At 50.9% G+C, this 23583-nt stretch overlaps 1 protein-coding gene across 4 annotated transcripts in view; it reads left to right on the top strand.

Annotated features, from left to right (window-relative positions):
- GRB10 (growth factor receptor bound protein 10) overlaps positions 1 to 23583 on the top strand; it is a 211862-nt gene that overhangs the window by 31201 nt on the left and 157078 nt on the right. For all 4 annotated transcript variants that reach the window (XM_036863950.1, XM_036863948.1, XM_036863947.1 and 1 more), the window contains exon 2: positions 3290 to 3439. The gene's annotated coding sequence lies outside the window, so the exon portion shown is untranslated. The remainder of the gene's footprint in view (positions 1 to 3289; positions 3440 to 23583) is intronic.

Below are 23583 nucleotides of genomic sequence, written 5' to 3' on the forward strand. Positions count from 1 at the left end.
AAGTATCCTGCCTTGTCCAGGGAGGCAGTCCCTTCATCCAGCTGCATTTCCGTCCTGTGTGGCCTTGGACAGGCTTCCCCTGGGTAACCCATCTTCGGGCTTGCTTGGCGTCCCCTGGAAGCCCCATGGTGAGGACTGGTAGTCCCCTTGGTTCTGCTTGACCCTGGACTCGAGCACCAGGTGGGGTCTGGACCCATTCATATGTTTTGGGTAAGTTTTGTCGGTTTTCGTGGTGGCGTCCAGTTGGGAAGCTCTTCCTGAGACCTGAGTGCCCCGTCCTGGGCCACGCTCTCCACCTGTGGAGCCCCGAGGGTCTGCTGGTGGACAGGCTACCGCGGGAGATGCCTTCCTGGCTGGGGCCAGGGTGTCACTGCTGAGTTGTTGCCAGACCTTTCCTGTGTGTCTGTGGTTTGAAAGCACGATGGCGGCACTTGGGTGGGAACGTCCCTGTGTTTTAACTTCCTTGTGTTGCCAGCCTCCTTCATCCTCACGTTCTATCGTCTCTGCCCGGGAAGCAGCTGTGGCATCGCTGGGACGCAGGTCCCGTCTCGGTGCACCTGAGAGCAGTGAGCAATAGTGAAGATCCTCAGCTTTAACTGCGATTCTCCTCTAAGCTGACCACAGGGTCTGGCAACGGCATTCTGAAACTTTATAGTTACTTATAAAACTTCGATTCCCTTTCATTCGTGTATTTCTCAGTTTGTCTTCATAAGCGCCTTCTTACTCTGTGAAAACAGAGTGGCCTGTGAGATCAGTAAAATACTGAATTTAAATTTTTTGATGAAAGGTATTCTGTCCCCTTTTGAGAGGCCCCAGGCTTCGTTCCAAACAGGCCGAATAGCCTCATCATGAAACTTGGGATTTGTTGAGTGTCTAAATAGTCACTGTTATGACTCTAAATATTTAGTGTGAGAAAGCTAGACAGAAGGAAAACTTTATATTAACTCAGGAATTTCTGGAAGATATCAGAGCCACTCAACAGACATCAAGAGGTCCTTTGTTCCTGAAATATTTTCAAAGTAAGTTAAGACATTTCTTTTTTGCCCAAGTTCCTATATTCTTTAAGATTTCAAGTTTAAGTCGTGTCTGCCTGTGAAACTGCGTGAGAAGCGCTGTTTTGCCTGACCAGCAATCAGCGCCCAGAGAGTTCCATCACTTCTGTGGGTGTGGGTGCAGCCGGCCAGGTCCCCGCAGGACGCATTTGGGGCTGTGCTTGGTGGGGGGTGTGGGAGGTGGAGGTCCCGGCTGTGGGTGCCGGATGGGGCCATGGAAACAGCCCCTAGAGGTTTGTTCCTGAGGAGGTGCTGTATCTTAGTAACTCTTTTCAGTTCATCAGGTTCAAGAATCATGTTGTCATTTTTTTGGCTGCTGTAAAGTGCAACATCCACTTTCTTAAAAACAGACAAAAATGGTTGAAGTGGTGAGCAGCTTGACAGGCAACTATATGTCATTTTTCTTTAATTGTGGATTAACTTATTTTGCCCATTATAAAAAGTAAATCTCCCAAACGTATGTTGTCAGTTGGAAGGCATAGGCATGAAAGATGCATTTGGAGGTGGTCCTGGGGTATTTGGATGGGCCTCTAGGCAAAGGTTAGTTGTCTGGAGACGAGGGAGACCCCTCAGAATGTGATGGTTAGAGGTGATGACAGGCATATGACACACTGTCGTTATGTGACCTGGTAACCTTGCCGACACGCCAGCCCGTTGTCGTTCAAAGACCCTCACGCCTGTGTGACCATGCGCCTTTTTTTTTTGTAAAACTTGTGGTCAACTTAGCTACTCGAATTTAGAGATGTTCCACCTGACATAAACATTATAACACTTTCCAGACTTACAAATTCTTGGAGGACCTTTCATTCAATGCCTTTGCTTGTACAGGTGATATTCAGCTTTGAGCAGTCAAATAATCTTGTGTCAGGTGTCTCCCCTTTTGATCCTAAAAGGTCAGCATCACCTGTAAACAGCAGCAACCTTTACAGCCTGCAGGTAGCTGACGTGTTTAGCACCTGACAGTGGGAGCCTCGTTTGACATGTCCTAGTCATGGTAACTAGCAGTTGTCTCACATTTACTGTGTGTTGGATCCTAAGTCTTTACATGCATGCCCTCACTTCATCCTCATAAAAGCCCTGGAGGGAGATACTATCTTGGTGTGGATCTTGTAGCTGGGGACCCTGAGGCTTAGGGAGTTGGGTGATCCACCCACAGGTCACCTGCTGAGATGGGGTGAGGTCAGGAGGCGGCCCAGGCTCCCTGGCTCCCAGGTGTGCCCAGCAGGACCTTCTGCAGTGGTTTTCTACGTTCTGGACCCGTGACGTCTTCCATGTCAGGTCGGAGGCAGGGCAGGTTTTGCTTCCACTTGTTGAATGATCAGGGTAAGTTAGTTTAACTTCCCTGAGTGATGTGTTCTCCACCCAAGGACACCATGTCACAAGCAGTGACCATCTCAGATGCACAGGCACAGCGGTGCTCAGGACTCCCGTCCACGGAGCCTCTGCTCTGTGCCGATCTCCCTGCTAAGTCCTCGAGTGAGCGCGTTTCATTTGGACTTAGGGAGGTTCAGCGGTGTTCCAGGGCTGTGCGCTAAAATACTCCGGGTGGTGGGCTGTCTCCCCTCTGCCCTGTGGTGGTGCCTAGGTGAGCAGACACTCCCCTGCAGCAGGGCGAGCTTTCGTCTTGGTCCCCACCGTCTCCTCCACCCCTAGAACAGTGCCTCAGCCCCCAGAAATAGCAGTTGGATCCTTGGATCGAAGGAAATAGACAGGATTCGAACTCCCTCCCTTGGAACATGCAGGGGCCACGTGCAGAGCCTTCCAGAACCGTGGGCCGGAACCTGGTCTGAGATGAGGACGGTCCCTGTGGGGTGGTGTGAGGGCTGCAGCCTGGGAGGACCTGGGAAGGACGTGGGCTGTGATCTGGGCCCCAAGCATGCCTGACAGGTAAACTTGGCCTTGCAAGAGGGTGGAGGCCTGCCCGTTCCTTACCCGCCTGCTTCGGGGGGGGCGGGGATGGTGGTGGGAGGGGAAGCTCGAGGGCAGTGACCTGGGACTAGTGGCTTCGCGTGGCTCTTCTGGTGTCTGTGGGCATTTGTCCCTGCAGTCAGTTGACGGGGCATCTAGAAACCTGCTTCTTGTGGACTTCTTGCAAAGAGTCTGTCTTTTAGACGGTCTCCTTGAAAAAAAACAATTCCTGGAGGTCTGTTTTAAAACTTGTATTCCTGGGCGCAGGGCATACAGTTCACATTTGTGTAAGTTCAGCGCGTTCAGTGACGGCCTCTTTGCCTTTTCAGCTTTGGAGTTGGGCACCATGCTGAGCCCGAGGAGGGGGCTGCGGGGGGCGACGGCCCCGTGACCGTGACCGGCCGCCGCTTCTCACCTGGGTCCTCTCGGTCCAGCCAGGCGGCCACCAGACACCCAGAGCCCCAGAAAACCCCTGACAGGTAAGCTCTGTTTGGTTTCTTTGCAGGGGACAGGTCTGTTCACTGTTGATTAAGGGGAGATGGGTAAATGCATCTCATTCCATCAGTAAATGCATCTTATTTCATTAGTAAGTTCATCTTACTGCATCAGTAAATGCATCTTATTTCGTTAGTAAGTGCATCTTATTGCATCAGTAAATGCAGGCAGAGGCGTCTCGCTAGGCGCTTCCTTTCAGGGTTTCTGCAGGGAGCCTCCACCTGCTCTGTGGCTTCCCCCCTTTCCCGTCTTTGAGCTGAGGTGGGTGTGGGAGGGAGATCTCGAGGGGGTTGGTCCAGGCCCTGCAGACCCCTCTCCCTGCCGCTCACCCACTCCAGCCCCCTTGCTTTCCATAACGTGGGTGGTGGTCTGCTCCCAGGTTATTCTGAGATGAGCCCTCAAGAATTGGCAGCTGGTAGTTTCAGAGCTGGGCCAGAACAGAACCGGGGTGGAGGGCCGTACTCAGACTGTTTTGCAACCCTGTGTTTGGGGGTCTGCCAACTTTTAGCACTGCAACTGGGGGCACATACATCATGAAGGTCTAGGGCAGGTGCTGGCCCCTCCTGCCCCACTGCTTCCTGAGGTAGCCGCTCTGGGGGTGGACCTACTCTCTCATCCCAGCCGGCCGGGGGCTGGATTCTTATGTTGCTGTTGGTGGGTCTGAGATGGTAGTTAGAGAACTGAGGCTGGAATGGTCTTCCAGCAAAGATGCCTGCGGGAGCCTTTGCTCCAGGGAGCATGGCGGGTACTGGAGAGTGTATCAGTCAGCTCGGCCGCCGTAACAAATACCACATTCTGGCTCACAATCCTGGAGGCCAGAAGTCCAAACTCCAGGTGTGGGCAGGGCTGGTTTCTTCTCAGTTCTCTATCCTGGGTGTATGGATGGCCGTCTTCTCCCTGTGTCCTCACATGATGTGTTTCTGTGTCCTCTTCTTATAAGGACACCAGTCATATATGGGATCAGGGGCCCTGTGAAGACCTCATTTTACCTTAATTACATCTTTAAAGATCCTGTCTTTAAGCACAGTCGCATGCTGAGGTCCCGGATGTTAGGGCTTTAACATGGTGCTGTTTGAATTTACCCCCTAACAGAGGGGAACCGCAGACCAAGTGGCTGACGGGGCTGGGGAATTGGGGCCCGCGGTGCTGGTGTAAAGGCTGTGGCTCTGTCCATCTTGCCTCCCTCTCCCTTTCGCATCTCATTTCTCCACCTCTTCCTTTCTGTTGCCTACTTGCTGACCTTTTACTCCCCTCAGGGTTTCCTTTACTGTCCACAGAGCAGAAAAGAAGGGTTTTTAATCCTTTGTGTTAACTGGGTTCATTCAGCAGATGCTTCCTGAGAGTCAGCCTTATCTTAGAGGCTGAATAACATTGTACATAACCTGTTCCAAGTTCAGAGAGTACACATGTAAACTTTTCGTGTTTCTCTCCAGATGGTGGCCAGGACAGTTGATTTTTTTCCTGGGGTGTGACATTCTTAGTCAGGGAGGCTTCTCGAACTTTCTCGAACTTTCACGGCCCTTGTGGTGAACAGCTTGTGCCTTCAGACAGGCTGCTTTTTGTGAAACAGGGGGCTTTACCCTCTTCTCCCAGCAGAGGTGAACAAAGGTCACAGCAGCGCCCAGTCTCCCAGGAGAAAGAATTATAGTGAACACACGCGCTTCGTGGCTGATGACGGCGCCACCTCTTTGGTGTCCGAGGCCCAGGGCGCAGGTGCTGGCACTGGGGGCTTTGTCCTGTCTCTGCGTGTACTGCGTGGTGGCACGGGGTGTGGCTGATGCTCTCGCGCCGGCTCTCTGCTCCTTTGTGCTGCTTCCCCTTCGTCTATGACCCTGAGCCCCTCTGAGTGGTCCTGAGATGCCTGGAGGGTGGGGACTGGGTTTGTTTCTGCCGAGCCTTCACAGTGTCAGAGAGACACGTCTGAAAAAGGCAAGAAACACCCCTGAGCAGCCTGAGACCCCACTTCCTGGAGCACCTGACCAGCCTACACCTCCTGTCCTTCTTCTGGTCAGATCAGTCACGTGCAAAGACGTGAGCCTGTGGGTTCTGCCGGCCTGGCCAGGCACCTCTCGGCATGGACACAGCATTGAAGTGAAGCCTCGTTTCACAGTTAATCCTGTTTGGGGCTTGAAATCTAATTATCCACGCAGGTTAAGCAGTGGGGTCTGCTGGTGCGGAAGGCATCGCGCGGGGCGCCTCTCGCTGACCCCCGAGGGTGGGGAGCTGCGTCTGTGGCCGCCCCGGTCCCCAGAGGGATCGACAGGTGTAGTGACTAAAGGGTGGCCCCAAAGATTGCCCTGGGGTGGGGAGTGGATTTCCAAAACCTTTTCAGCCCCAGAGCCCTTCCTTGACCTGGACTCTCTCCCCACATGACTGTGCCCGTTTCTTCCCTGTGTCCCTGTGACAGCTCTCGTGATGGGCTTCCCCAGGGATGAGAAAGTCTTCAGCTTTTTAAAGCCAGTTTGTATTATTCTGGGGCTGCACACTGCACCCTTAGACCTGGCCAGACAGAGAGCTGGGGGGCGGGGTGGGCCCCACGCTCAGGCCGTTGCCTTTGGCCGTCTGAAATGTGCATCTCCTCCAAGGCAGTGCCAGCCTCTAGGGGGCAGGGTGGGGCCCCCTTGCATCCTTGATGAGCCCCTGCAGTAAAGGGAACACACTGGACCAAAGTGAGACTCTGCTTACCTGAGCACATTAAATAATGTGTTTGATTGAAACCATTAGTAGATTTGTTCTCACTTCCCTGACTTTTTTCTACTCATTCTGTAAGTTCCCAGTGAGCACTCATGTGGTTGGTACCAGGTCTGTCTAGGCGCTGGGGACACCTTGGTCTGCAGACACGGAACACACCTTAGTAGGAAGACTTCATTAAGAACTCATGTTCTGGGGGCTTCCCTAGTGGCGCAGTGGTTAAGAATCTGCCTGCCAATACAGGGGACACAGGTTCGAACCCTGGTCTGGGAAGATCCCACATGCCACGGAGCAGCTAAGCCTGCGTGCCACAACTACTGAAGCCCGCGTGCCTCAACTACTGAAGCCCGCGCGCCTAGAGCCCATGCTCCGCAACGAGAGAAGCCACCGCAATGAGAAGCCTGCGCACTGCAACAAAGCATAGCCCCTGCTCTCTGCAACTAGAGAAAGCCGCACGCAGCAATGAAGACCCAACCCAGCCAAAAATAAATAAATAAAAATAAATAGATTTGTTAAAAAAAAACAAAACAAAAGTCATGTTCTGTTGGATCTGTGAGTTGGGTGGAACCTGGTCCCCTGGAGTGTCAGAAAGATGCTGCATCACAAAATAAGAGGGTCCAAGAGGGACCATTTTCAGGCTAGAGAAGTGGTTATTGTCACCACAGGCTTGTTACGCAGTGTCCGGCCAGGGCACCCAGTGCCTGGACGTAGGTGAGCCCACCATGGGAATCACGGATCCGGGGGCGGTGAAGTGGGGAGGGGGATCGGATGGCAGCGGGGTTCACAGCATGTCAAGAGGCCCGCTTGATTTGGGGTCATGGTGGGGGGAGAGATGAAGGTAGAAATGACCTCTGTCGTCCGATTTCCGTTTTCCCACCCCTGGTCCCAAAGAGGCTTCTGAGTGTTTCCCTCAGGGCTGCAGCCCCCTGGTTCCCCGGCTTCGCCGTCCTCTGGCCCCATGTTTTGGTTGCTTGTTTTGTTCTCACTGGAGAACTTTTAGGGTTTGACTTGGGTCAGAGCATTGCACCTCCAAGCTTGGCGTCCCTGCAGCGGGCCCCCCGCCAAGGGCCCAGCCTCTGGTGAGCGCCCTCCCGCCATGGCCAGCAGAGGTGGTCCTGCCCCCAGCCGTGTGGACGACAGGAGGGCGCCACTCTCGGTGGCCCTGTTGCCCTTGAGATGCAGTCAGAGGAGGGCTAGTTATTGTTGCAGTTACTTTAACTGATTTAGCAAGACAGGGTTTGGCCAAGGGTAGAAACCATTTCTCTGCCCAGTTGCATTGATCAATCGTTCCTTCCCATTTACAGTATCGTTTAAACCAAAGCATTCTCAGAATCTAACTAAAAATGGAATGGGCTCTGCCGTCCTCTTTTCAAGGACAGAAAATCACGGTGTGCCATACCGCTGTTGCGGTCCTCGCGTCAGCTCACCACGAACAGATCTTTAAGCGACTCTCGTGCACTTTGGCGTCGTGCTTTCTCTCCTTCCGTTCTCGGCATCCTCTTGTGTTTCGGCCTCTGGATCAATACGCTCCCCTGACAGTTCTATTTCTGCTTCTCTGTTTCCCCTCCCTCATTTCCCCCTGTTCACTGTGTGTCTGCTATCTACACCGTGCTGAGGGCACCCTCGCGTTCTTTGGAGCACCCATATTGTTTTATTTCTGTCTCATTTTGGGTATTTAACCCCTCTTGCCCTGGGCTGGTGATGTTGCCTGTGCCTCTCCCCATCGCTGGGTTGAACCAGAGAGCAAGGCTCGTGGGGCATCTCCGTGACCCTGCTCAGCCAGTGCGACCTCGCACGTGGCAGGATCTCAATAAATGTCTGATTTGCTCTGTTAGGTCCAGATATGTTGGGGTCTTATCTTAGCACATGATTCTCTGATGGAAAGAATCTAAAAGTCACTAAGGTTGAAGGAAGAGAAATAATCGGTTTCTCCCTGCTTTGGAGTCACGTGGCGATGTAGCTCTTCAGCTTGCTTTTTCTTCGAGTGTTTGTGACTCTCGTGGAAGCACGTTTATGACAGCTGCTCTGAGGTCCTCCCAGGGCTGCGTCTCTCGACTGTCTTTTCTCATGTGAGTTGCAGCTGTCCTTGTTCTTGGTACGACAGGTGGGTTTCACCCGTGTCCCGGGCATCCTGGGTTTACGCCGGGTGGCTGGATCCTGTGTACTCTTCTCGGCGGGGAGTGTCCCTGTTGATGTGCAGACACGGGCCTTGCAGGGTGGACGTCTGCTGCCTCAGGGCCCTGGATGCCCCCTGGTGGCCCCACCCCTCACCACTCATGGGTGTGAGTCCAGCTCCCCCTTAGCCCCACGGACACCTTCCCAGAGCCCCGCGCCCCTGGGCCCCCGAGAGCAGGTGCAGGTGTTCAGCCTCCTCACCGTGGGGGGGAGCGCAGTTCCCACCGGACCCTGCTGGCCCGGAAGATGGGGGAGGGGGAAGAGATGCCAGCTGACCCCTCCTCTCACCTCCTGTTCCCCTCCTGACACAGGCGGGGCTGGAGGCAAAGCTGGCACTGCCCCTGCAGGGGAGCTGGGTGTCTGCTTCCTCCAGGTGGGAGGTAGAAGATCAGCCCCTACCCGGCCGGCTGGCATCACGCAGAGGATCTGAGTGTGGCCGCCTGCTTCCTCCAAGCCAGGGCGGGGTGGGGGGGCAGTTGCCTCCTGCCTGTCCTGCTGAAACGGGGGTGGGTGGGAGCCCTTCTCCTTTGGCCTGTGGTTGGAGTAGCGTGGGTATCATTGAAAAGGTTCTGGTTCTGTTGGGCATCCTTTTCTAGGTTCTTTAGTGGTGGGAACAGGCTTTCTTGGAGCTTTTCTTTTTTAAAAAAATATACATGTAAATATATTCTTTTTCCTATTCTTTTCCATTATGGTTTTTTTAAAATAAATTAATTAATGTATTCGTTTATTTTTGGCTGCATTGGGTCTTCGTTGCTGCGCGCGGGCTTTCTCTAGTTGCGGCGAGCAGGGGCTACTCTTCGTGGCGGTGCACAGGCTTCTCATTGCGGTGGCTTCTCTTGTTGCGGAGCACAGGCTCTAGGCGCGTGGGCTCAGTAGTTGTGGCTCGCGGGCTCTAGATCTAGTGCAGGCTCAGTAGTTGTGGCGCATGGGCTTAGTTGCTCCGCGGCCTGTGGGATCTTCCCGGACCAGGACTTGAACCCGTGTCCCCTGCATTGGCAGGTGGATTCTTAACCACTGTGCCACCAGGGAAGCCCTCCATTATGGTTTATTACAGGATATTGAATAGAGTTCCCTGTGTTATACACTAGGACCTTGTTGTTTATCCGTCCTATATGTAATAGTTTGCATCTGCTAATCCCAAACTTCCAATCCTTCCTTCCCCCACCCCCTCTCCCCCTTGGCAACCACAATTCTGTTCTCTATGTCTCTGGGTCTGTTTCTGTTTCGTGGATAAGTTCACTTGTGTCATATTTTAGATTCCACATACAAGCGATATCATATGATATTTGTCTTTTTCTGACTTACTTCACTTAGTATGATAATCCCTAGGTCCATCCACGTTGCCGCAAATGGAATTATTTCATTCTTTTTTATGGCTGAGTAATATTGCATTGTATATATGTACCACATCTTCTTTATCCATTCACCTGTCAATGGACATTTAGGTTGTTTCCACGTCTTGGCTATTGTGAATAGTGCTGCTATGAACATAGGGGTGGATGTATCTTTTTGAATTAGAGTTTTGTCTTGGCGCTTTTGTTGACTGAGCCTGTGGGTGGTTCCTGGCTGGAGACTCCTGCCATGTGCTGTCCTGGGCGTGAGAAAGAAGCCCAGGCCCTTACCGCTGGGCTCTTCCTCGTGTCCTGAGGCCCCCAGGCTGCTGTTCTCCCTGCCCCTTGCAGACTTCCTCTGCTGGTAGAAGTGCTGTGTCCATCCTTTCTGGGACTGCATCTCCCCACTTTGGCTTTCAAGGTTTCCTCTTCAGAATCTCTTATCCCCACACAGTGGTTGAGTTTCAGGAGGAGGGTCAGAGATGAATCGTTGGCTCCTTGGGAGGTTCAGCTGAAAGATGAAGCTAAATGTCAGAATTCTGCCATACCTGTTGGAAGTCCAGTGTTTGTAAAGTGGGCAGTTTTTAATCTTCAGGCCTCAAACTAGAAAGACTATGACTCAACAATCATTTAACGGCTGATAACTAATCAGGCTCCCATTTCTTTTCGAGTTGCAAGTTCATCTCTGCCATCGTTCCCCGACTCAAAACCAGAAGCTATTTCTTGCCATTGTTTCTGTTCATTAGAGTTGGGAGAAGATCTGATTGCCACTCAGGAAATCTCGGTGCCCTTATTTTGGTGATGACCAGTATATCTACAAGGCAAGAGTTTCTCAAGACAACTTGTTCTCTAAAATATTAAGTATTGATAAATTGCTGAGAATGCTGGCTCTTTGAGTATTTAAGTGTAAGGGAACAGGCATTATTTCTATTTGAAGCTTCGTGCTTTTAAGCAGTGACAATCAATGTCAAAGTTAAATTTGGACAAAGTGCGCTACAGGCAAAAAGCAATTGGTGTGTTATTTGGGATAAGTAATAGGGATCTAAACCCAGTGTTCTCAGCTCAGGTTCAACCTCTCTGGGACGCCCCTGATGTCACAGGACGTGGTGGAGTCATGCCTGGCGTGGTCCTTGCACTGTCCACAGATAGTGGGAGCTGCAGGCAGTAGATAGCCATGCAGAGCATGTGCTCTATGGAGAGAGGAGGGGCAGAGACCAGATAACGGTGACACAAAGGAGAGCGGCAGTAATAAAGTGCATTGTGCACGTGTGTGTCAGGGGCTCTTGCTAGTGGTTCTGTGGATTAACTCGTGGGATCTTCACAACAGCCTTTGCAGTGGGTATAAACTCTACCCATTTTATAGAGGAGGACACCAAGGAACCAATAAACTAGATACAGCCCATCCCCACTGTTCACTGATCTCATATTGCTAAAATTTATTTGTAACCCAAAACTGATACAATAGATGAGTTTGCATTTTCTAGAATGTTACATAAAGGCGACTGATTTATTTTGTCTGGCCTCTCTCACTCAGCATCGTTATTTTGAGATGCATCTGTGTTGAAGCATCTGTGTTGTAGCAAGAACTTGTTCCTTTTCTTTGCTGAGTAGTGTTCCTTTGTGTGACTCCATCACAATGGGTTTATCCGTCCACCTGTCAGTAGACATTTGCACTGTTTCCAGGTTTTTGCGGTTTCGATACAGCTGCATTCTTTACTGCGTGGGTCCTTCTTTCTAGGCTCGTAGGAATGCCCCGCCCTCCTTCCATCCTCCTTTCTGGACCTCATCTCCTCCTGCCGAAGTCTGGGGTGTCTGGTTTGGGGCGTGGCTGTGGGTCTGCCGGCTAGGTCATCTGCGTTCTGGTCTGGGAGAGAGCAGGGGTGGGACTGGCCAGGAAGACGATGTCCAAGGCCAGCTGAGGCAGTGACGAGGCACCAGGACAGAGAGGTCCCCCACCTTACAGCTCTAGACGAGTGTGGACCTCCACCTCTCAATTCTCTCTGAGTCTGACTGTAACAGTGTTAGGGGCCAAAGCACTGTGGATGCCCTGAATCTACCCTTATTTTGTTGACTTTACTCATGTTTCAGATGGTTAGAGATGATTCCTGGGAGCACAGAGAACTTATTTTAGCTTTCTTCTCAGATAGCCCAGACTGTGGTCTGGGAGGGCCCGTCCCCATCAGCAGCAAGTTATCACGGGACGGGACGCGGAGGCCCGTGCAGGCAGAATCTGCGGCCTGGAGAGATCCATCATCTCAGGTGTCTGCTGTCTTTGTCCTCCTAGGAAAGCGGCCAGCAACATGAGACTGGGGACTCGTGGTTCTTTGTGATATAAAAGCTTAGCCCTTCTGGCCTTGACAGTGGGCTTGACTTGGCTTCACATGTTGGGGAGTGGGCAGACCCTAAGCCTGAGAACTACCTGGGTATTTCTGCCTGCGGTTGGTTATTTGGAATTAAGGCTAGCATACCCTAGCACTGCGCGATGTCTCAATGTCTCGACCTGTTTGTAACCATGGAAGCTTCTGCTGAACAGGGCTGCCTGGCAATGGAGGCTTGAAGAAGAATGACAATGGGAACCTTCATGTGTGCACCTGCTCAGGTAGAAACGAGAAGAGATGCAGTAAGGAAACCTCCTGTGTTTGATCTTTGGTCCTTATCCAACGATGGTAGTGCATTCAACTTTCCAAATAGGTTTGACGTATGAATAGTCAGAGACACATTTCCCAAGATGTTGCTCAAGGTCATCTTTGAAGTTTTGCAATGGGCTTTCTGCTCTGGTACCTGCTGGGGGAGCTTGGCTCCCAGGGTAGCAGAGGGGGCTTCTTCTAGGGAGCGTCCCCCTGGAGAGCTGCCACCGGGCTCCCGGGTAGTCTGCAGGCCAGGCAGTCCAGCTGTTTTCCAGAGACAGATTTTCCTTTTTTCCTTCCTGCGAGTGGGGGCGGCCGGGTGGCAATATTAGTCACAAGTCCCGGGATCCACAGGCGTTTACGGTCCATGCTTAGTTGAAAGGAGGATTGGTTTATTTCAAGTTAGAGTCTCAATTAAAGGAAGATGGAGGAATGTAATAACATGCAGTGAGGTCTGTGACAAGTACAAACGGATAAAAGAGCTCCATTTAAAGGCGTTTCATGCTTTCAGAAATAACAGCACTGTGGCCCGAAGACGGGATGGAGGAGGGAAGAGGGAACATTTCAAAGGTGCCGTTTCATTGTACCGTTGAGGGTTATTTTGACGAATTATTCCCTAGACACACAAGTTGGTGTGTGAGGTCCAGAGGGTACATGATGGATTTGGGTGACTTCATCAGGAGAGTATTACTTTCTTAGTTATTGCAGTTCTTAGAACCAATGGAGGAAAATATTGCCTTGAAAATGACAGATCCTGCGAATTATGCAAACTCCAGAAGAAAAACTCCTTGTGCCTATTTTTAGTGACTCTGATAATGTGGGTGTGGCGTGGCCAGAATAGATACAAATCTTTTTTTTTGTTTTGAAACAAAACAATTTAAAATTCCGTTTTGTAATTATACGATAAAGGATTTTGTAATCCAAAGCCAAACTTCATACAAAATAGATTAATATGTTTGTAAATATCTAGAACTTTGGAGTTTGAAGAATTTTTAGCTTCATCTAGATTGTAGAGTATGAACCCATTCAACCCATTTTGAGGGAGAAAACAAGAGGTTTTTCAAATATGTATTTTAATTTAGCACTACTTCCTAAAGCAGAAGTTGTGATTTTGCAGGATGTTTTTGAAAGAAATGCCCCAGCAGCTGTTCCCCTTTTGCCTTGTCCATGAAAGCAGAATTGTTCGACCTCAGCGCCTGTGGCTGGAATGGATGCCGGTGTGTTTTCCCTGGACCGGCCTGGGCCGTCGGTGCTCCGTCCGCAGCCTGTGTCTGCCTCTCCCTAATTTCCTCCCCTTTCCCAAGCTCAACCCTCACACCCACCGGGCAGCCTTCCCTGCACACCGCAGTCCTTATTCGTGTCCATTGCGCCCTCGTGGGATGATGTACAGGTCGGTGTGTACTGTCTGTCCAGTGTCGCACCGCTGCCCGGGGCGCGCAGGGCTCAGGTGCCGGGAAGCGTGTGATGTCAGGTGTGTCCCCATCTCCCTGTGAGGCTACGCCTGTGCCCTGGTGTCCGTCCTGCCGAGTGAGCCTGGGCAGGCTTCCTGGACCCCTCAGGTGTCCCGTCCTGGTTGTGCACCCCCCGTCCCCCAGACTCTTTGCTGCTCCAGGCAGCTACACCTGCCACCTGCCCATCTGCCTGCCCGGGACTTCGTTAATTACCCAGCTCCCTGGGACCTCCGAGGATGGGGAGGGCAATGTGTTTGTTATTAATGGGGGTCTGCTTCTGCCCTGCCCCCCACCCCCCCACCCCCCCAAGGTAGCAGGTTATTCACATCTGCACACAGAGGCCAGAGGACCTCTCCTGGGTCCTGTTTTCCGTAAGTTGGGTACATACATTTAGCTCATCTCTTGCAGATTAAACCCTTCGGATAAATTTTCCTCTAACATTTGGGGCCAGTTTGTATCTAAACTGGGAAGACTTCACCTGGGGTAAATATAGGCTGCGTTTTAAAATAGCTGGAAATGGTTTAAGGAAGCAGTGAGTGATCCGGTCTTTCACGTGGATTTGAAGCGCAGGGCAGTGGTGGTGACAGCCCCACCCCGTGTCAGCGGTCAGTCACTCGGGGTGGCACCACGGTGAGCGGGACCGGAGTCTCCTCCGGGTCACGGGCAGTGGGCACGAGTCTGCACAGGCCCTGACTCTGCCCACTCGTCCTTGCTCTTAACAAGGGAGCATGCCCGCCGCCCATGTCCCTTTGCTGTGAAAAGACCTCACAGTGGAATCAGTGGGTTTTATGTGAAGCCAAGTGGTTTTCTTTTCCTTCTGTACTTCTTTGAGGCTTTGATCCGGCAGAGCTGTTCTCTTGAGTAGAAGTGGGATGGCATACTTTTCAGACCTGGTCTGACCTCCTCTGTGGTCCTCTGGTCAGTCCTCCTCCTCCCCTCCCACTTCATCCCAGCAGAGGCTGGTGGGGATGCAGAGCCTATTTTGAGGACATTACTCTAACTCTGAGAGGGATGCGGGTCCCTGGAAGCGTGCCGAGAAGCCCGGCAGCAGAATGGTGTGCTTGGACCAGACTCAGTCGGGGGGGAAGCGGTTGAAGTCTGGATCCGCTGGAGGGGTTTGTGGAAGAAGTCCACCTTTGGTCCACAGTCTGGCCGAGCAAGCAGGCGGAGGCGTTTCTGCTGGGACGCAGAAGTGGTGACTGCAGGAGGGCCAGGACTTTGACTTTGGACACTTGGGTTTGACAGGCCGGGGCACAGCTGAGTGGTGGGGGGCAGGGCAGTTGTGTGTGTGGCCGTAGGATTCAGGGAGAGTTGGCAGTGAAGGCCTGGCGAGAGCGCCCGTGGCTTCCGATGGATTTACGGTGATGAAGATGGGTGAGCCCAGGGAGGGAGGGAGGGAGGGAGGGAGGAGGTCTGAGCAGTGGGTGCTGGGCCCCCCGCTATTTAGAGGACTTGGAGTTGGGAAGTCACCCGCTGAGGAGACTGGGGTGGGGGGCCGGTGGGGGAGGAGGGCAGCAGTGGACGTGGCCTCCTGGGGTCCCAGGAGGCAGGAGATGTGGTGATGTGGGTGGGACTGGGAGCTGACCTGTTTCTCTGGCCCTGGCAGAGCGCGTTGAGGAGCAGAGGCCTGGCAGGTGGATATGGGAGAGCAAGGAGGAGGACTGGTTTGCAGGAGAGAAAGGATAACCTTGGGAGTTTGGTGTTTTCCCACCGAGTAGAAACTTCCAAGCAGTATCCTGTTCGTGGCCACCACCCTGCGTACATCAGCTCCCACAGGTACCCCGGTGACACGTGCACACGTATGTGGGGTCCGTGTACTTACACGCACACATACTGACCTGCACACGTGTCCCTAGAGCCAGGCATTTAGGTTGTTTCCAGCCGTATTGGAATAAAAAGGTACCTGTGTTCCCAGTTGAGGGCGTTGGATTAAGAACATTCCGACGCAGCTCGAGGGCAGGTACCCGGAGATCTCCGGGCTGTGGGGAGTTTGCAGCTGACTCCACCACCTTTCACTCTGACCACACCTTACAGGTCACCCGGACAGTTCTTTAAGTAAAGTACCTGTGCCCAGGTCTGGCTGCAGGCGAGTTAGAGGGACTGGGGTGTGGGGCTTGGAGCAGGATTTGGAAAGGCCTCCCGGGATTCTAGTGGGAGACCAGAGTGAAGAATCAGGGTCCTGCGGGGTGATCCTGGGGTACTGAGAATGGCCAGTGGGGCAGAAGGAGGGAGGGACCAGACTCTGCAGAGGTCCGTTGAGTGGAGGAGGGGGAGGGGGGCACCTAATGAGCCATTAACCTGGGTGGGAACCTGCAGGAGGAGCAGGTGTACTGGGGCGTCACTCAGCTGTTGACGGGTCGGGACCCGTATGGGGACGGTTCTGGGCCGTGGGAGCTGCGGCAGGTGCTCCCCAGAGGGCAGGGCGGGGAGAGGACACTTAGGCCACGTCCCTGCGGAGCTAGAAGCTGGGGGTGTTTGGCGGGGTGCAGTGGGATCGCTCGGAAAACGCGACTCGTGTAGGATGGTGTCAGGGACTGGAGAGCCCACAGAAGCACCTGTGGTCGGCAGGAAGAGTTTCTTTTTATTTTTAAGATATTTTTGATGTGGACCTTTTTTTAAAAAATAAATTTATTTATTTATTTGTTTGTTTATGTTTGGCTGCGTTGGGTCTTCGTTGCTGTGCGCGGGCTTTCTCTAGTTGTGGCGAGCAGGGGCTACTCTTGGTTGCGGTGCACGGGCTTCTCATTGCGGTGGCTTCTCTTGTTGCGGAGCACGGGCTCTAGGTGTGCGGGCTTCAGTAGTTGTGGTTCGTGGGCTCAGTAGCTGTGGCACACGGGCTTAGTTGCTCCGCGGCATGTGGGATCTTCCCGGACCAGGGCTGGAACCCGTGTCCCCTGCGTCGGCAGGCGGGTTCTTAACCACTGCGCCACCAGGGAAGCCCTGGCAGGAAGAGTTTCTGTGAAGCCAGACGGCCGTGGGCCTGGGACCCAGAGAGGAAGGTCGTTTGGCAGGTGTTTGGAGGACTTTTGAGACAGTCTCACCAGAGAGCTTGGGGCTTGGAGGTAGTACGTTGATTTGAGGGGTGAAGGCATTGGGTTTGGAAAATACTTTATCAACGTTTGTGGATGAATGCGGACAGACAGTAAAGCTGAGAGAGGACTGATCAAGACAACGCCCCCTTCCTCCGCCACCCGCCCCGCACCCAGTCCTTCCTAATACGGGAAAAGCACAGGCACATTTGTTGGCCCCTTGGCCTGAGGCAAGGAGCACAGAGGGGCAGGGGGTCTGGAGTGAGCCGAGGGCTGGCTGGTCCCCTGACCGTCCTGAAGGGGTTTAGATTCTCTGCCCGGGGAGGGGGCGGGCATCAGGACATGTTGGGGGAGGTTCAGGGTAATAGAAGAAGAGTCAGTATGGCTGTTGTGGGAAACATGATGACCCAGGTTGAATGAAAGATCCCAAATGCAGGGAGGTCCCTTGGTGGCTGACGTTATCCTTTTTGCTGCCTGGGAAAGGCCCTCCGAGCGTCGTCCTGTGGCGTGGTCTCGGTCGTCTTGTGACCCGACAGTGTGGACTCTTCCCTTAGTTCACTGGAATCTGGGTCCTTGGAATGGAAGAAAATAGATGCTTCCTCAGAGGGAGCAACGTCTCTTCCTCCGTGGGGAGTTAGCAAGTTACACCAAGAAGAAAACGTTGCAATTCTTTATCAGGGAAGACTTTATTTATTTATTTTTGGCTGCACTGGGTCTTTGTTGCTGTGCGCAGGCTTTCTCTAGTTGCGGCGAGCGGGGGCTACTCTTTGTTGCGGTGCGCGGGCTTCTCATTGCGGTGGCTTCTCTTGTTGTGGAGCACGGGCTCTAGGCGTGTGGGCTTCAGTGGTTGTGGCTCGTGGGCTCAGTAGCTGTGGCTCGCGGGCTCTAGAGTGAAGGCTCAGTAGCTGTGGCGCACAGGCTTAGCTGCTCCGCAGCATGTGGGATCTTCCCGGACCAGGGCTTGAACCCGTGTCCCCTGCATTGGCAGGCAGATTCTTAACAACTGTGCCACCAGGAAAGCCCCTGAAGACTTTATTTTTAAATTAAAACTGATGTATTTAAAGTGAATTTATTTGGGTTATTTTGAAGCTATGGACACTTCCTGTAACTAAAGTAGATATAATAAACCCAATCTTATCCCCTGCCCCGGGACCCTTAAGACAACAAAAAGGAGCACATCTTCATGAAGCTTAAAATTCCAAGGCTGCTGTTACCAAATCCAGCCTTAGGCAGTCAGAGCCCTGGAATTATAGGGTCTCCTAGCAGCGTGACATTAAGTTAACCTAGACGGCGGTCACTGTGCAGTTGTGTGGTCGTGTATCCTGGTCACCTTTCACCTTGTGCTACTGGCCAAGAATAACATGAGAAGGTTTGCAGCCCTGACTGTGCATTCATCACGGGCACTGTGGGCGGAAGATGACTTGAAGCTCCAGCCCTGGTCCCAGGGGAGGGATGCACAGTGGCCTCCTGGAGCATCTCCTCTTTTCCAGCCCCCCCGGCCTGATGGTCACTGTTAGATGAACCCGTGTCATCTCCCATGGGAACGAGAGTGGACACCTAGTAACTCCACCCTGGAGAGTGACTTAGGATGTGTGAATCCTGGGTTTGGTGGATCGGCGTGTGGGGGACTCTGGAAGGGGGGAATACAGCTCAGAAATAGATATTCCACGGGAGGACCACTTAGGGTCTCCAAGCTGAGCTGTGACCGAGAGCTCCCCGAGACATTTCTAGGCCAAGATGACATCTCCCCAGCAAGAGCTTAGAAGGGCTTCACGTGTCAGGGCTTTTTGCTAAGTGCGAATTGATGAAACACTGAATTAATAGACTTAAAAATAAGATTATTTGTTTGCCCCCAAATAGTCAAGGTGGTGGACAAGGCAGGGCTCGGGGGTAGGGTTAGATTGATGTATTGAAAGGGCCATGAAATCTAAGAGTAAGTCCAGCATCTATGCTGGTCAGAACTGGCGGAAACATCCCAACACAGGACACGCTGCCACTTGGCAGCGTTACAGCTGGTGTCCCCAGTGTCACTCGGGGTGGCCTTGTGTTCTGTGACCGGATCCCAGGCCCCTCTCTGAAATGCACTTCAGATCCTGAACTCTGCTCCTTTCTGCTCTGTAGACCAAGCAGAAGCAAGGCTTGCTCTTCTGACCATAGTTGATATGAATCTGATGCTATGACAGTCAAAAAAAAAAATGGTATACTTTGCTGGATTCACTAACAATCATGGCAAAGTTTCAGAAGCTCGAGCTGCATCAGTTCTTTTAAGAATTAAAATACAGCGATCGAGCTCACTTATTTTGGGGGGTAGGTGATTCAGGGACTTAGTGCAACATTTTACGGGTCCAAAGGGTCTTGCGGGGGAAAGTAAGCCCCTGCCCCCAAGGGCAGCCCTGCTGCTGGCTGTAGGTACTCTCCTGAGAGGTCTCTGCTACCCCAGTGGCAGGAGTGCTGACCCTCTGTTTTCTCTTCTCTGCTCCCTGTCACTCCCGATACCTTGGGGCACCTGCCTAGGGAACCATCTTGTTTATTTGTTTGTTTATTTATTTTTAATTGCAGTATAGTTGATTTACAATGTTGTGTTAGTTTCAGGTGTACAACAGAGTAATTCAGTTATTTATATATAGATTCTTTTTCAGATTCTTTTTCATTATAGTTAATTATAAGATATTGAATATAGTTCCCTGTGCTATACAATAGGTCCTTGTTGTTTATCTATTTTATATACAGTAGTATGTATCTGTTAATCCCAAACTCCTAATTTATCCCTCCCCGCCTGTCTTCCCCATTGATGACCATAAGTTTGTTTTCTATATCTGTGAGTCTATTCCTGTTTCGTAAATAAGTTCATTTGTACCTTTTTTCATATTCCACATATAAGCGATATCATATGATGTTTGTCTTTCTCTGTCTGACTCACTTTACTCAGTATGACAATCTCTAGATCCATCCATGTTGCTGCAAATGGCATTATTTCGTTCTTTTTAATGGCTGAGTAATATTCCATTGTATATATGTACCACATCTTCTTTATCCATTCATCTGTTGATGGACATTTAGGTTGCTTCCATGTTTCGGCTACTGTGAATAGTGCTGCAGTGAACATTGGGGTGCATGTATCTTTCCGAAGTATGATTTTCTGCAGATAAATGCCCAAAAGTAGTATTGCTGGATCATATGGTAGCTCTATTTTTAGTTTTTTGAGGAACCTGCATTCTGTTCTCCATAGTGGCTGTATCAATTTACATTCCCACCAAAAGTGCAGGAGGGTTCCCTTTTCTCCACACCCTCTCCAGAATTTATCGTTTGTAGGTTTTTTGGTAATGGCCATTCTGACCTGTATGAGGTGATATCTCATTGTAGTTTTGATTTGCATTTCTCTAATAACGAGTGATGTTGAACATCTTTTCATGAGCCTTTGGCCATCTGTATGTCTTCTTTGGAAAAATGCCTCTTTAGATCTTCTGCCCATTTTTTGATTGGGTTGTTTTTTTGGATACTGAGCTGTATGACTTGTTTGTATATTTTGGAGATCAATCCCTTGTAAGTCTCATCTTTGACAAATGTTTTCTCCCAGTCCGTAGGTTGTCTTTTCGTTTTGTTTATAGTTTCCTTTGCTGTGCAAAAGCTTTTAAGTGCAGAACGTTTTACTGCACCTTGTTTTTTCTTGCCACATCAGTATTTGTAATCCAAACAGCTTGGTGTTTTTAGGCTACGAGGTCGTTTCCAGCATTTTGCCGTCATGGGCAGCTCTGCGGTGCAGCCGCTCGTTCGCTCCCATGGGGCGTGTGGGTGCAGGTGCCCACGTCCGTCCTCAAGGCACCTGACGCTCTCCCAGCTCTAGCACTGGGCTCGGGGCTGGCTGGGAAGAGAGGGAAGCTCAGGCCTTTTATGAGATTCAGTGAAAGAATGAAATTAAGAAGATCTGATGCCACCATCTTCAGTATTTTGTAATTTAACGAGAGACCTCAGTCCAGAATCTGGGAAGTGTGATTTAGATATAACCTCTTGGGGCTTTTTTTCAAGTTTTCTTTAGGAGAAAAGAAGTCTCTAGTCAGTGGTCTGTGTTTTATTATAGTGACAGTGCTTTCCTCTTAGGTGTTGATTGGAAGGATTTTGGAGTGTATATATTTTATAAAGTATTTAAAACCAAGGGCTGTTTTATAGAGCATCCTGGGTTTTTCTGATGAAGTTTGAACCACTTTCTCGAAAATTACGGAATCAGATTTGTAGGCAGCAAGGACACATCTGAGTGTTCTGTTTCCCACTGGTGTTAACGTCACTTATTCCCACGTGAAGATTGTGCTTCTGGGGCAGTGGGTGGTGTGGCTGGCAATGTGGGTGGCATCTTGGTCATCCCCCCTCCTTTTCTTTTTTGGCTGCGCTGCGAGGCTTGCAGGATCTTAGTTCCCCGACCAGGGATTGAACCTGGGGCCACGGCAGTGAAAAGCGCTGAGTCCTAACCACTGGACTGCTGGGGAAGTCCTTCCCCTTTTTGACTTAATTGATTTAGTCTCTTAATTTCTGCTTCTTGTTTTATAATTTTAATATGCAAAGATCTGTCCCTTGGAAGTTACCCAGAGGCAGTCAGTAATTTATAGTGATTCATGAACCTTGAGAATCAAGGATTATAAGTGATGATGTCAATAGTGAAAACAAAACTTTAATGAATTAAAAAATATATATATATAAGAGAAGATAAGTTCTTTTCAAAGGACCCCAATTTTAGATCTGTATGTAAGTTATCTACATTTTTAAAAATTAAAAAAAATTTTTTTTAACTTTTTGTTTTATATTGGAGTATAGTTGATTAACAATGTTGTGGTAGTTTCAGGTGTACAGCAAAGTGATTCAGTTATACACATACATGTATCTATTCTTTTTCAAATTATTTTCCCATTTAGGTTGTTACATAATACTGAGCAGAGTTCCCTGTGCTATACAGTAGGTCCTTGTTGGTTATTCATTTTAAATATAGCAGTGTGTACATGTCAATCCCAAACTATCTGGAGAAAAACATGGTCCAAAAGGATACATGCACCCCAGTGTTCATTGCAGCACTATTTACAATAGCCAGGACATGGAAGCAACCTGAATGTCCATCGACAGAGGAATGGATAAAGAAGATGTGGTACATATGTATATATTGTATACAATGGAATATTACTTAGCCATTAAAAAGAATGACATAATACCACTTGCAGTAACATGGATGGACCTAGAGATTGTCATACTGAGTGAAGTAAGTCAGACAGAGATAGTTGGGGGTAATCCACATTTTAAATTATAATGGCTTTTCTCCTTGCCCCATCCTCCCTCCTCCAAGGTCCCCAGGTCGTGCACGGGCAAGATCCCATAATGTTGGGGGGCACCCCATCCGTCCTTTGCTCTGACTCTCAGGCCCACAGTGGTTCCCCGTCCGTGAGGTCCTGTGTCACTGTGTGGCCCTGGGCAGGTCACCCAGCATCTCAGAGCCTGTGTCCTCATCTGCGACACTGGGATGGCCACGCTCACAGGTGTCAGAGTCGTCTAAGTTTCACTGCGCCCGTGTGGGTTTCACCTCGTCCAAGGCACACATTTACCCAAGGCGGGCGGGTGTCCTCCTCGTCTCTGCAGATGTGGGCGTGAGCAGGACAGTGTGTGGGGTCCGTGCCGGTCCCCTGTGATTCTGTGTCCAGTGCTGTGCCCAGGTCTTCTGCCCTGTGCAGCCTTGCCCATCCTCTGTGGCTGTCCTCCCTCCCTGGTCTCCGGACTTCGTCCAGTGATGCCACCTCGTCTGAACGTCGGCTTAGCAATCCCGTCCTGTGCCCGACGCACAACCTCTGAGCGTCGGCTTAGCAATCCCGTCCTGTGCCCGACGCACGACCTCCGTGCCCGCGCGCTCCCGCTGCAGAGGTGGGAACGTGTCTCAGAAGTCCAGTGATGCCACCTCGTCTGAGTGTCGGCTTAGCAATCCCGTCCTGTGCCCGACGCACGACCTCTGAGTGTCGGCTTAGCAATCCCGTCCTGTGCCCGACGCATGACCTCCGTGCCCGCACGCTCCCGCTGCAGAGGTGGGGACGTGTCTCAGAAGTCCAGTGCCCTGGCTGAGGGTATGTATTAGCTGTATTCCCCGTGTGGTGCAATGCATCCTTGTCGCTTATTTATTGTATGCTCAGTAGTTTGTGTCTCTTAATCCCCTACCCCTGCCTTGCCCCCGACCCCACTGGTAACCAACTAGTTTGTTCCCTGGATCTGTGAGTCTGCTCTGTTTTCTTATGGTCACTAGCTCGTTGTGTTTTTTAGAGTCTAGGTATAAGTGGGATCATACAGTTCAAATAGCATATTTCCAACAAGTCTCTCAAAGTACTGAGACGTGAAACCCTAGGTCCTGCTCACACACGTGGTCAGATTTAGACCCTGGTCCCTAAGGACACACAGTTTGCAATGACGGGGTCATTCTTTGCTGCAGGTAGTTCTCATGGCTGTTTAACCTGCGCCCTCCCCCTGCCCTTCCACCAATGCCTGATGGAGAAAGGCGAAAATTGGCGTTCTAAAAGGGATTCTTTATATTTGCATAGGAAAAAATAATAGATTTTTCAAAGGCAAAAACATACGGGGCACAAGCTGCCAGTTGGGAATCTAGCCCTTAGCATTCAGTTATGGCCATTTCGAAAGCTGAGTGTATACTTTTCACTTCAAACAGCTTCGTAGTTGTAGGGTGCCCCCACACCCAGCCCCCAGAAAGAGAGGTGTGATTCTTCAAAGCTTTGTTGCAGTTTTCTCCCATTTTTTCCCCTTGCCAACATCATAAAAAAAAGGAATAATAATTGTAAAAGAAAAAG

Source organism: Balaenoptera musculus, chromosome 9, assembly GCF_009873245.2.
Source record: "Balaenoptera musculus isolate JJ_BM4_2016_0621 chromosome 9, mBalMus1.pri.v3, whole genome shotgun sequence".
In the NCBI taxonomy this organism is placed as follows: Eukaryota; Metazoa; Chordata; class Mammalia; order Artiodactyla; family Balaenopteridae; genus Balaenoptera; species Balaenoptera musculus.